Here is an 11719-nt window from a genome sequence, read left to right as displayed (position 1 = left end):
GAGGGAGTGAATGAGTGAGTGTGACTGAGTGTTGGGAGTGAGGATTGAGTGAGGAGTGAGTGAGGGATGGAGGGAGTGAGTGAGGGGCAAGTGATTGATGAGTGAGCATGAGTGGAGTGATGGAGTGAATGAATGTAGTGAGTGGAGGGAGGGATTGAGGAGTGAATGAGCGTGTGAGGGAGAGTGAGGAAGGGAGGGAGTGAGTGAGTGAGGGGCGAGCGAGCGAGGGCTGCACCAGAGCGGGGAACGGCCTCCTCTGAGCTCCACAAATTTTCTGCCGTGTTTCCTACATTCCAACAGTGACGACACTTCAAAAGTACTTCATTGTCTGTAAAGCTCTTTGGGACGTCCTGAGGTGGTGAAAGGCGCTATATAAATGCAAGTCTTTCTTTCTTTCTTCTTTCCCAAAGCTGGCCATCCGAGGCCAGGCTGGTGATTGGAGAATGAATATTAGCAGCTGCCTCCCTCCCTCCCTCCCTCCCTCCGGCGGGGGGTCTGAAAGTACAGTCCCCACTGACTGCCCATTCCTTCAGGGCTCGGAGATACAGTCGGGCTCGGTGGGTGGGTGGGTGGGCTCAGGCCTGGGTTACAGTTTGCCTTTCCCGGGCCGGAGGGCGGGGACCGTGTTTAACGGGGACGCAGTAAACGCTGGATTCTCCTCCGCTCTTTGCACCTTCCCGTGAGCGTCCGTGGCGCTGGAAGTGGGTCAGAGCGCCGGGCGTCCGTTAGCGGTGGTTAGCAGCGCAGTGAGTGACAGCAGCACCCGGTGTAAGGTGGGGTCCCGGGGGGATTGGGAGACACACCCTCCTGCTTCCTTCCCACACTGGCCTTTCTCACACAGGAGCCCGGTGTAGGGAGCGGGACAGCGACACCTCCCATTGTCCTCGCACACTCCTCCGTTCTGACACCGCGTCAGCAAGTTATCGCACACGCCGGCTGCAAGAGGTCAGAGAAAAGAAACGTCAGGTCACTGAAAATCTCCTGACCTCAGAGATTGTTTGAACTGTCGCCGCTCCCAGTGTTTCACTTTTACACCAACATCTACTTGCATTTATATAGCGCCTTTAACGTAGTAAAACGGCCCAAGGTGCTTCACAGGAGCGTAAATCAGACCAAAATTAACACTGAACCACATAAGGAGACATTAGGACAGGAGACCAAAAGCTTGGTCAAAGAGGTAGATTTTAAGGAGCGTCTTAAAGGAGGAGAGAGAGGGGGAGAGGCGGAGAGGTTTGGGGGGAATTCCAGAGTTTCGGGTCCAGACAGCTGAAGGCACGGCCGCCAATGGTGGGGTGAAGGAAATGGGGGAAGTGCAAGAGGCCAGAATTGGGGGAGCGCAGAGATCTCGGAGGGGTGAAGGGCTGAAGGAGGTTACAGAGATAGGGAGGGGCGAGGCAACGGAGGGATTTGAATGTGAGGATGTGAATCTTAAAATTGAGACGTTGCTGGACTGGCAGCCAATGTAGGTCAGCGAGCACAGGGGTGATGGGTGAATGGGACTAAATTGATGATTAAATACTGAAGGAGAGACTGAGGGTTAAATTCTGTGTCAAATTATTGTGTTCAATTCTGGGCACCGCACTTTAGGAAGGATGTCAAGGCCTTGGAGAGGGTGCAGAGGAGATTTACCAGAATGGTACCAGAGATGAGGGACTTCAGTTATGTGGAGAGACTGGAGAAGCTGGGATTGTTCTCCTCAGAACAGAGAAGGTTAAGGGGAGATTTAATGGAGGGGTTAAAAATTATGAGGGGTTTTAATAGAGTAAATAAGGAGAAACTGTTTCCACTGGCAGGAGGGTCAATAACCAGAGGACACAGATTTAAGGTAATTGGCAAAATAACCAGAGGGGAGATGAGGAGAATGTTTTTACACAGTGAGTTGTTCTGATCTGGAAGCAGATTCAATAATAACTTTCAAAAGGGAATTGAATAAATACTTGAAGGGGAAAAATTTGCAGGACTATGGGGAAAGAGCTGGGGGAGTGAGACTAATAGGATCGCTCTTTCAAAGAGCCAGCACTGCCTTGATGGGCTGAATGGCCTCCTTGTGTGCTGTCTGATTCTATGAAATGCTCCTCACTGAACTCCAGTCCCTCCCTTTGCGAGGAGCTGTGCCACTAATTGTTTCTCAGGGTGATGGGGGAACCCAGGAGGGCTCCTTGTCTAAACGCCTTTGTGTTCCCCCCCCTGGTATCTCTGCTATCGGATCCACTGCTGACCCTGACACACAGGAGCCGGGCGGAGTGAGGGAGGGTCTGGTGCTGGAACGGTTACTTACCTCGGCAGCCCCTGTGCCAGTAATATCCGGGCAGGCACTTGTCACACTTGGGCCCTGCTGTCCCCTCCTTACAGTCACAATATCCCGTCTCATTACAGCGATCATGGAGTGAGCCATAGGGGTGACACTGACAGTCTGCAGAAACAAGACAACACACACACTGCACATGGCTGTTCCCAATAAAACCCATCCACACAACCTCAGGGACACAAATGACTCGGGCCCAGGACAGGGGACGAGCCAACTCTGGGGGGAAACAAGTCTCCAACAGTTTACAAACAGCGTCAATCGTCCACACACTGATTGGACACGGCCCGTGTTCCACTCCTTGGGGCGACTGCACAGAATTAACGCAGGTTAACAAGACCATAAAAAGCAAACCAAGCTCCGGGGTTCATTATTAGAGGGAGAGAATTCACAATCAGAGAGGTTATGTTAAACTTGTACAGAACCTTGGTTAGACCACACTTGGAGAACTGTGCACAGTTCTGGTCTCCATATTATAAAAAGGATAGAGAGACACTGGAGAGGGTGCAAAAATTCATCAGGGTGATACCAGAACTGAGAGGTTATAAATATCAGGAAAGATTGAACAGGCTGGGGCTCTTTTCTCAAGAAAAAAGACTGAGGGGTGACCTGATTGAGGTCTTCAAAATTATGAAAGGGTTTGATAAGATAGACGGAGAGAAGATGTTTCCACTTGTGGGGGATACCAAAACTAGGGGCCATAAATATAAGATAGTCATTAATAAATCCAATAAGGAATTCAGGAGAAACTTCTTGACCCAGAGAGTGGTGAGAATGTGGAACTCGCTCCCACATGGAGTAGTTGAGGCGAATAGTGTCGATGTATTGAAGGGGAAGCTGGATAAACACATGAGGGAGAAAGGAATAGAAGGATATGCTGATAGGGTGAGATGAAGTAGGGAGGGAGGAGGCTCGTGTGGAGCATAAACACCAGCACAGACCAGTTGGGCCGAATGGCCTGTTTCTGTGCTGTCCATTCTCTGTAATTCTATGTGTGGAGAATGGGAAGGAGATGAGGAAATGGAGAGAGAACATTGATGTTGGACAATGGGGGGAGGGTAACATTGAGCAGAGGCGAGTGATGCTGCTACGATGAAGGATGTTCGTTTGCTGAGAGTACAAACAACATACAAATTCCAGAAAAACAATGGAGACAGGGAAGCAATGATTATATCGTCACAACACAGGGCTTTCAATTTACCTCAGGGCCAGGCCTCATCGCTAGGGAAAGGTCGGACCGGGTCTGATCTCTGGGGAAAGGTCGGACCGGGTCTGATCCCCGGGGAAAGGTCGGACCGGGTCTGATCCCCGGGGAAAGGTCGGACCGGGTCTGATCTCTGGGGAAAGGTCGGACCGGGTCTGATCTCTGGGGAAAGGTCGGACCGGGTCTGATCTCTGGGGAAAGGTCGGACCGGGTCTGATCTCTGGGGAAAGGTCGGACCGGGTCTGATCTCTGGGGAAAGGTCGGACCGGGTCTGATCTCTGGGGAAAGGTCGGACCGGGTCTGATCTCTGGGGAAAGGTCGGACCGGGTCTGATCTCTGGGGAAAGGTCGGACCGGGTCTGATCTCTGGGGAAAGGTCGGACCGGGTCTGATCTCCGGGGAAAGGTCGGACCGGGTCTAATCTCTGGGGAAAGGTCGGACCGGGTCTGATCTCTGGGGAAAGGTCGGACCGGGTCTGATCTCCGGGGAAAGGTCGGACCGGGTCTGATCTCTGGGGAAAGGTCGGACCGGGTCTGATCTCCGGGGAAAGGTCGGACCGGGTCTGATCTCTGGGGAAAGGTCGGACCGGGTCTGATCTCCGGGGAAAGGTCGGACCGGGTCTGATCTCTGGGGAAAGGTCGGACCGGGTCTGATCTCTGGGGAAAGGGGAGCTGATTCCTTTTGCTCAGCCCTATCGAAGGTTCCTTTTTGTTTCTTTGTCTTGTTTTGGGCTGAAATCTGAAGGGTGAAGGAAGGAGGCGAGAGCGGAGATTGTAACAGGAACTGACCGAGGCAAACGTTGTGATGGTCCAGCTCTGCTGACGGGTTTCGGTGATAGCCCAGTCGGCACAACTGGCAGTGTCGGCCTCTCGTGTTGTGCTTACAGCTCACGCAAATGGTGGTGGTGAGCAGCTCGATGTAACTGCACCGGTTCGAGTGGCCGAAACATTCACAGTCTTGCAAGGAAAAGACAGAAAGTGTAGACGGGACGGAGACAGGACGTAGACGGGACGCAAACTGCGAGCGGGTCACATGCTGCAGGAATGAGAGGCGGAGAGGAAATGTCTGGAATGGGAGGGAGGGGAGACACTGAGACTTTTAGCAGTGAGGGGAGACCATCAGACTCCTGGCTCGATACGGTCACATTGAATCAGGCAGATGGCGATGGATGGGAACGTTCCAGGGTTTATAGAGTCCTGTGGTGGGTTTTATACAAGGCTTCCAAGTTAGGGGCCTTTCAACTGTGGCTCAGAGGGTAACACTCTCGCCTCTGAGTTAGGAGGACGTGGGTTCAAGTCCCACTCCAGAGACTTGAGCAGAAAATCCAGGCTGACACTCCAGAGCAGTACTCAGGGAGTGCTGCACTGTCGGAGGGTCAGTACTCAGGGAGTGCTGCACTGTCGGAGGGTCAGTACTGAGGGAGTGCTGCACTGTCGGAGGGTCAGTACTGAGGGAGTGCTGCACTGTCGGAGGGTCAGTACTGAGGGAGTGCTGCACTGTCGGAGGGTCAGTACTGAGGGAGTGCTGCACTGTCGGAGGGTCAGTACTGAGGGAGTGCTGCACTGTCGGAGGGTCAGTACTGAGGGAGTGCTGCACTGTCGGAGGGTCAGTACTGAGGGAGTGCTGCACTGTCGGAGGTGCCGTCTTCCTGATGAGACGTTAAACCGAGGCCCTGTCTGCCCTCTCAGGCAGATGGAAAAGATCCCATGGCACTATTTTGAAGAGAAGGGAATTCTCTCCGGTGTCCTTGGCTAAAATTTATGCCTAAACCAACCTCATTTATTTCATTGCTGTTTGTGGGATCTTGCTGTACGTAAATTGGCTGCCACGTTTCCTACATTACAACACTGACTATCACCTCCAGTGATGAGATACTTGGCCGTGTCTGACTTTGCTTTGTGTTAGTGACCCCTAGTGATGAGATACTTGGCCATGTCTGACCTTGCTTTGTGTTAGTAACCTCTAGTGATGAGATACTTGGCCGTGTCTGACCTTGCTTTGTGTTAGTGACCCCCAGTGATGAGATACTTGGCCATGTCTGACCTTGCTTTGTGTTAGTAACCTCGAGTGATGAGATACTTGGCCGTGTCTGACCTTGCTTTGTGTTAGTAACCTCTAGTGATGAGATACTTGGCCGTGTCTGACCTTGCTTTGTGTTAGTGACCTCTAGTGATGAGATACTTGGCCGTGTCTGACCTTGCTTTGTGTTAGTGACCCCTAGTGATGAGATACTTGGCCATGTCTGACCTTGCTTTGTGTTAGTAACCTCTAGTGATGAGATACTTGGCCGTGTCTGACCTTGCTTTGTGTTAGTGACCCCCAGTGATGAGATACTTGGCCATGTCTGACCTTGCTTTGTGTTAGTAACCTCTAGTGATGAGATACTTGGCCGTGTCTGACCTTACTTTGTGTCAGTGACCTCTAGTGATGAGATAATTGGCCGTGTCTGACCTTGCTTTGTGTTAGTGACCTCTAGTGATGAGATACTTGGCCGTGTCTGACCTTGCTTTGGATGAGCTGCATCAGGAGAAATCAGCAAAGATTAATCCCAGATGGAGAACAACGCGCGGTCTGAACAGAACATCTGTACTGTGCGCACAAACACATCGACTCGAGACTGCACGGAACAGTAAGTGGGTCCGAGAGACAAGCAACCAGACACTTCCATCAAAACCCAACAAATATTTCTGAAAATCGTCACAGATTTCAATCTGCTGGGGTCAGACAGATGTTGCAATGATTTCAATCTGCTGGGGTCAGACAGATGTTTGTAATGATTTCAATCTGCTGTGTTCAACAGATGTTTGTAATGATTTCAATCTGCTGGGGTCAGACAGATGTTTGTAATGATTTCAATCTGCTGGGGTCAACAGATGTTTGCAATGATTTCAATCTGCTGGGGTCAGAGAGATGTTTGTAATGATTTCAATCTGCTGTGTTCAACAGATGTTTGCAATGATTTCAATCTGCTGGGGTCAGAGAGATGTTTGTAATGATTTCAATCTGCTGGGGTCAGACAGATGTTTGTAATGATTTCAATCTGCTGGGGTCAGACAGATGTTTGTAATGATTTCAATCTGCTGGGGTCAGACAGATGTTTGTAATGATTTCCTGCCAGAAGTAACTTTTCAGCTGATAGATTTTTTTAAAGATGATGTCAGCAGTGAAACCTCACTATCCACAGGATATTGGAACAGCAGGAGGCCATTCAGCCCCTCGAGCCTGTTACACAGGAACAGGAGGAGGCCATTCAGCCCTTCGAGCCTGTTACACAGGAACAGGAGGAGGCCATTCAGCCCCTCGAGCCTGTGACATCGGGACAGGAGGAGGCCTTTTAACCCCTCGAGCCTGTTCTGCTGTTCATATAAGATGATGGCTGATCTGTACCTCAACTCCATTTACCCGCCTTTGCTCCGTATCCCTCGATACCCTCACCCAACAAAAATCTATCGATCTCAGTCTTGAAAGCTCCAATTGACCCCCAGCATCCACAGCCTTTTGGGGGAGAGAGTTCCAGATTTCCACACCCCTTTGTGTGAAGAAATGTTTCCTGACATCACCCCTGAACGGCCGAGCTCTAATTTTAAGATTATTCCCCCTTGTTCTGGACTCTCCCACCAGAGGAAATAGTTTCTCTCTATCCACCCTATCAAATCATTTAATCATTTTCAACACCTCGATCAGATCACTCCTCAATCTTCTAAACTCGAGGGAATACAGGCCTGGTTTATGTAACCTGACCTCATAATTTAACCCTTTTAGCCCCGGTATCATTCTGGTGAATCTGCGCTGAACCCCCTCCAGGGCCAATATATCTTGTCCACGTTGAACTCCATCTGCCTCAGTTTTGCCCACTCACTCAGTTTGTCTATGTCCCTTTGTAACTTCCTGCTCCCATCCCCACGACTGACTGTGTCTCCGAACTGAGTCTCACAAACTTCAATAAAAACAAACTCCTTCTTGCAAGGGTCAAGTTGCTCAATTGAAAATATATTTTTTGCTGATGATTTTATTCAATCTGAACAAACGGTCACAGTTTCTGACCCTCGCCCACAGATAATAACAACAACCTGCATTTCTATAGCGCCTTTAACGTAGTAAAACATCCCAAGGCCCTTCACAGGAGCGATTATCAAACAGAATTTAACACCGAGCCACATGAGGAGATATTGGGACAGGTGACCAAAAGTTTCATCAAAGAGGTGGGTTTTAAGGAACATTTTAAAGGAGGAGAGAGAGGGGGAGAGGTGGAGAGATTTAGGGAGGGAATTCCAGAGCTCAGGGCCTCGGCAGCTGAAGGCACGGCCGCCAATGGTGGAGCGAAGGAAATCGGGGATGGACAAGAGGCCAGAATTGGAGGAGCGCAGAGATCTCGGAGGGTTGTAGAGCTGGAGGAGGTTACAGAGATAGGGAGGGGTGTAGGGCTGGAGGGGGTTACAGATTAGGGAGGGTTGTAGGGCTGGAGGAGGTTACAAAGATAGGGAGGGGTGTGAGGGGCTGGAGGGGGTGACGGAGATAGGGAGGGGTGTGAGGGGCTGGAGGAGGTTACAGAGATCGGGAGGGGTGTGGGGCTGGAGGTGGTTACAGAGATAGGGAGGGGTGTAGGGCTGGAGGGGGTTACAGAGATAGGGAGGGGTGTAGGGCTGGAGGAGGTTACAGAGATAGGGAGGGGCGAGGGGCTGGAGGAGGTTACAGAGATAGGGGGGGGGGGTGTGGGGCTGGAGGAGGTTACAGAGATAGGGGGGGTGTGGGGCTGGAGGAGGTTACAGAGATAGGGAGGGGCTGGAGGGGGTTACAGAGATAGGGAGGGGCGAGGGGCTGGAGGAGGTTACAGAGATAGGGAGGGGCGAGGGGCTGGAGGAGGTTACAGAGATGGGGAGGGGTGTGGGGCTGGAGGGGGTTACAGAGATAGGGAGGGGCGAGGGGCTGGAGGAGGTTACAGAGGTAGGGAGGGGCGAGGCCAGGGAGGGATTTGAAGGTGAGGATGAGAATTTTAATTGCGAGGCGTTGCTGGACCGGGAGCCAATGTCGGTTCAATCAATCGCTTCTCCGGGTCGAATCACTGCCTGAGTTGGAGCTCGAAGCCGAGCGAACGCTAATTAGCTGGAATCTGGTCTGTGGAGCCGATGATTTAATGGGGGGAGGCCGGTGACAGGCTGTTATTATGGGATTTCAGTAATTCGAGTAGGTTGAGTGTTTGAAAGACAAACTGTGTAATCCAGTATCTGACTGAGTCTCCCTGTTATTATTCAGCGAGACTGAATCCAGTAACAATCACGGTCAGTCATTAAGGACAAAATAGATAATCATTGAAGACATTCGAACGAGTTTATCTTTAGTTAAGTTTGTGCCAGTGATGAAGGTTTTGATGGTCTGTTTTTTCATGTCGATTCTGGCTGTACCTGGGCAGGAAAGGGGCAGGTTTGGGTCCAAAGTGTAACGTTTCATAGAAACCCAGGGTGTCCCAGTCCCAGTCCCAGTCCCAGCATCGCACATGTTCCTGTCCAGTATCGGACTGTGATACGGACACTCTGTCCCGGTCAGTACGGGGAGTTATGGACACTCTGTCCCGGTCAGTACGGGGAGTTATGGACACTCTGTCCCGGTCAGTACGGGGAGTTATGGACACTCTGCTCCCGGTCAGTACGGGGAGTTATGGACACTCTGCTCCCGGTCAGTACGGGGAGTTATGGACACTCTGCTCCCGGTCAGTACGGGGAGTTATGGACACTCTGTCCCGGTCAGTACGGGGAGTTATGGACACTCTGCTCCCGGTCAGTACGGGGAGTTATGGACACTCTGCTCCCCGTCAGTATGGGTGTTGATTTGGGTGCTCAATGCAGCCGATGGTTTGGAATGACATGGACAGCATGCGAAGGGTTAAATAAACGGGAACGAGTTCATGCAAAATACGGGAAACGAAGGAGAAGAGATTGAGGCCGAGAGACACTCGTCCAGTTCCCATTTCTGTATCTGGGAGAACGGGATTACAACAGGTCCCGATTGATCTCGGTATCAGGAACCAGACAGCTTTCCACAAATACACTCAGTCCCTGTTCACACCTACACCTGTTCCACACTCAGTCCCTGTTCACACCTACACCTGTTCCACACCCAGTCCCTGTTCACACCTACACCTGTTCCACACTCAGTCCCTGTTCACACCTACACCTGTTCCACACTCAGTCCCTGTTCACACCTACACCTGTTCCACACTCACTCCCTGTTCACACCTACACCTGTTCCGCACTCAGTCCCTGTTCACACCTGCACCTGTTCCACACTCAGTCCCTGTTCACACCTACACCTGTTCCACACTCAGTCCCTGTTCACACCGAAACCTGTTCCACACTCAGTCCCTGTTCACACCAACACCTGTTCCACACTCAGTCCCTGTTCACACCGACACCTGTTCCACACTCAGTCCCTGTTCCGACCGACACCTGTTCCACACTCAGTCCCTGTTCACACCTACACCTGTTCCACACTCACTCCCTGTTCACACCTACACCTGTTCCACACTCAGTCCCTGTTCACACCTACACCTGTTCCACACTCAGTCCCTGTTCACACCTACACCTGTTCCACACTCACTCCCTGTTCACACCTACACCTGTTCCACGGTCAGTGAAACACGAGGGGGGGTCGAGGGGACGGTTCGCTCCAGATACAGAAATGGGCTCAGGGTCAGCAGGTCGCAGGTCAGAGAGCGTAGGTCCTACTTACGGTCACTGGTGACGGTGTTCGGGAGGCCTGGAGAGGGAAACGGAAACAAAAATCAGGGCCTGAGTTCAGGTGTTTGGGGGGGGAGGGTGTTGTCGGTTGGGGAGGGGGTTTGGGGGGAAGGGGTTTGGGGGGGAAGGGGTTTGGGGGGAGGGGGGTTTGGGGGGGGGAGGGGTTGTCGGTTGGGGAGTGGGTTTGGGGGGGAGGGGTTGTTGGTTGGAGAGGGGGTTTGTGGGGAGGGGTTGTCGGTTGGGGAGGGGTTTGGGGGGGAGGGGTTGTTGGTTGGAGAGGGGGTTTGTGGGGAGGGGTTGTCGGTTGGGGAGGGGTTTGGGGGTGGGGTTGTCGGTTGGGGAGGGGGTTTGGGGGTGGGGTTGTCGGTTGGGGAGGGGTTTGGGGGGGGAGGGGTTGTCGGTTGGAGAGGGGGTTTGGGGGGGAGGGGTTGTCGGTTGGGGAGGGGGTTTGTGGGGAGGGGTTGTCGGTTGGGGAGGGGGTTTGTGGGGAGGGGTTGTCGGTTGAGGAGGGGGTTTGGGGGTGGGGTTGTCGGTTGGGGAGGGGGTTTGGGGGGGGGAGGGGTTGTCGGTTAGGGAGGGGGTTTGGGGGGGAGGGGTTGTCGGTTGGGGAGGGGGTTTGTGGGGAGGGGTTGTCGGTTGGGGGAGGGGGTTTTGGGGGGAGGGGTTGTCGGTTGAGGAGGGGGGTTTGGGGGTGGGGTTGTCGGTTGGGGAGGGGTTTGGGGGGGTGGGGTTGTCGGTTGGGCAGGGGGGTTTGGGGGGGAGGGGTTGTCGGTTGGGGAGGGGGGTTTGAGGGGGAGGGGTTTGAGGGGGAGGGGTTGTCGGTTGGGGAGGGAGTTTGGGGGGGAGGGGTTGTCGGTTAGGGAGGGGGTTTGGGGGGGAGGGGTTGTCGGTTGGGGAGGGGGTTTGTGGGGAGGGGTTGTCGGTTGGGGAGGGGGTTTGGGGGGAGGGGTTGTCGGTTGGGGAGGGGGTTTGGGGGGAGGGGTTGTCGGTTAGGGAGGGGGTTTGGGGGGGAGGGGTTGTCGGTTGGGGGAGGGAGTTTGGGGGGGAGGGGTTGTCGGTTAGGGAGGGGGTTTGGGGGGAGGGGTTGTCGGTTGGGGAGGGGGTTTGGTGGGGAGGGGTTGTCGGTTGAGGAGGGGGTTTGGGGGGGGAGGGGTTGTCGGTTAGGGAGGGGGTTTGGGGGGAGGGGTTGTCGGTTGAGGAGGGGGTTTGGGGGGCGAGGGGTTGTCGGTTAGGGAGGGGGTTTGGGGGGGAGGGGTTGTCGGTTGGGGAGGGGTGATTGGGGGGGAGGGGTTGTCGGTTGGGGAGGGGGTTTGGGGGGGAGGGGTTGTCGGTTGGGGAGGGGGTTTTGGGGGGAGGGGTTATCGGTTGGGGAGGGGGTTTTGGGGGGGAGGGGTTGTCGGTTGGGGAGGGGGGTTTGGGGGGAGGGGTTGTCGGTTGGAGAGGGTGTTTAGGGGGGAGGGGTTGTCGGTTGGGGAGA

The 11719-nt window shown here is 53.5% G+C and overlaps 1 long non-coding RNA gene across 2 annotated transcripts; it reads right to left on the bottom strand.

Annotated features, from left to right (window-relative positions):
• Positions 1 to 724: 724 nt before the first annotated feature.
• Positions 725 to 10261, bottom strand: LOC137307807 (uncharacterized). 2 transcript variants are annotated; one of them, XR_010959231.1, is made up of 3 exons: positions 10235 to 10261; positions 2279 to 2413; positions 725 to 936 (listed from the first exon to the last, which is right to left on the bottom strand). It is a non-coding gene; the product is annotated as an uncharacterized lncRNA (long non-coding RNA). The 2 variants fall into 2 exon arrangements; XR_010959232.1 differs by lacking the exon at positions 10235 to 10261 and adding an exon at positions 4297 to 4373.
• Positions 10262 to 11719: the final 1458 nt, after the last annotated feature.

The sequence above is a fragment of the Heptranchias perlo genome, unplaced genomic scaffold, assembly GCF_035084215.1.
Source record: "Heptranchias perlo isolate sHepPer1 unplaced genomic scaffold, sHepPer1.hap1 HAP1_SCAFFOLD_1114, whole genome shotgun sequence".
NCBI classification, from domain to species: Eukaryota; Metazoa; Chordata; class Chondrichthyes; order Hexanchiformes; family Hexanchidae; genus Heptranchias; species Heptranchias perlo.
This window is presented reverse-complemented; position numbering and strand designations above follow the sequence as displayed.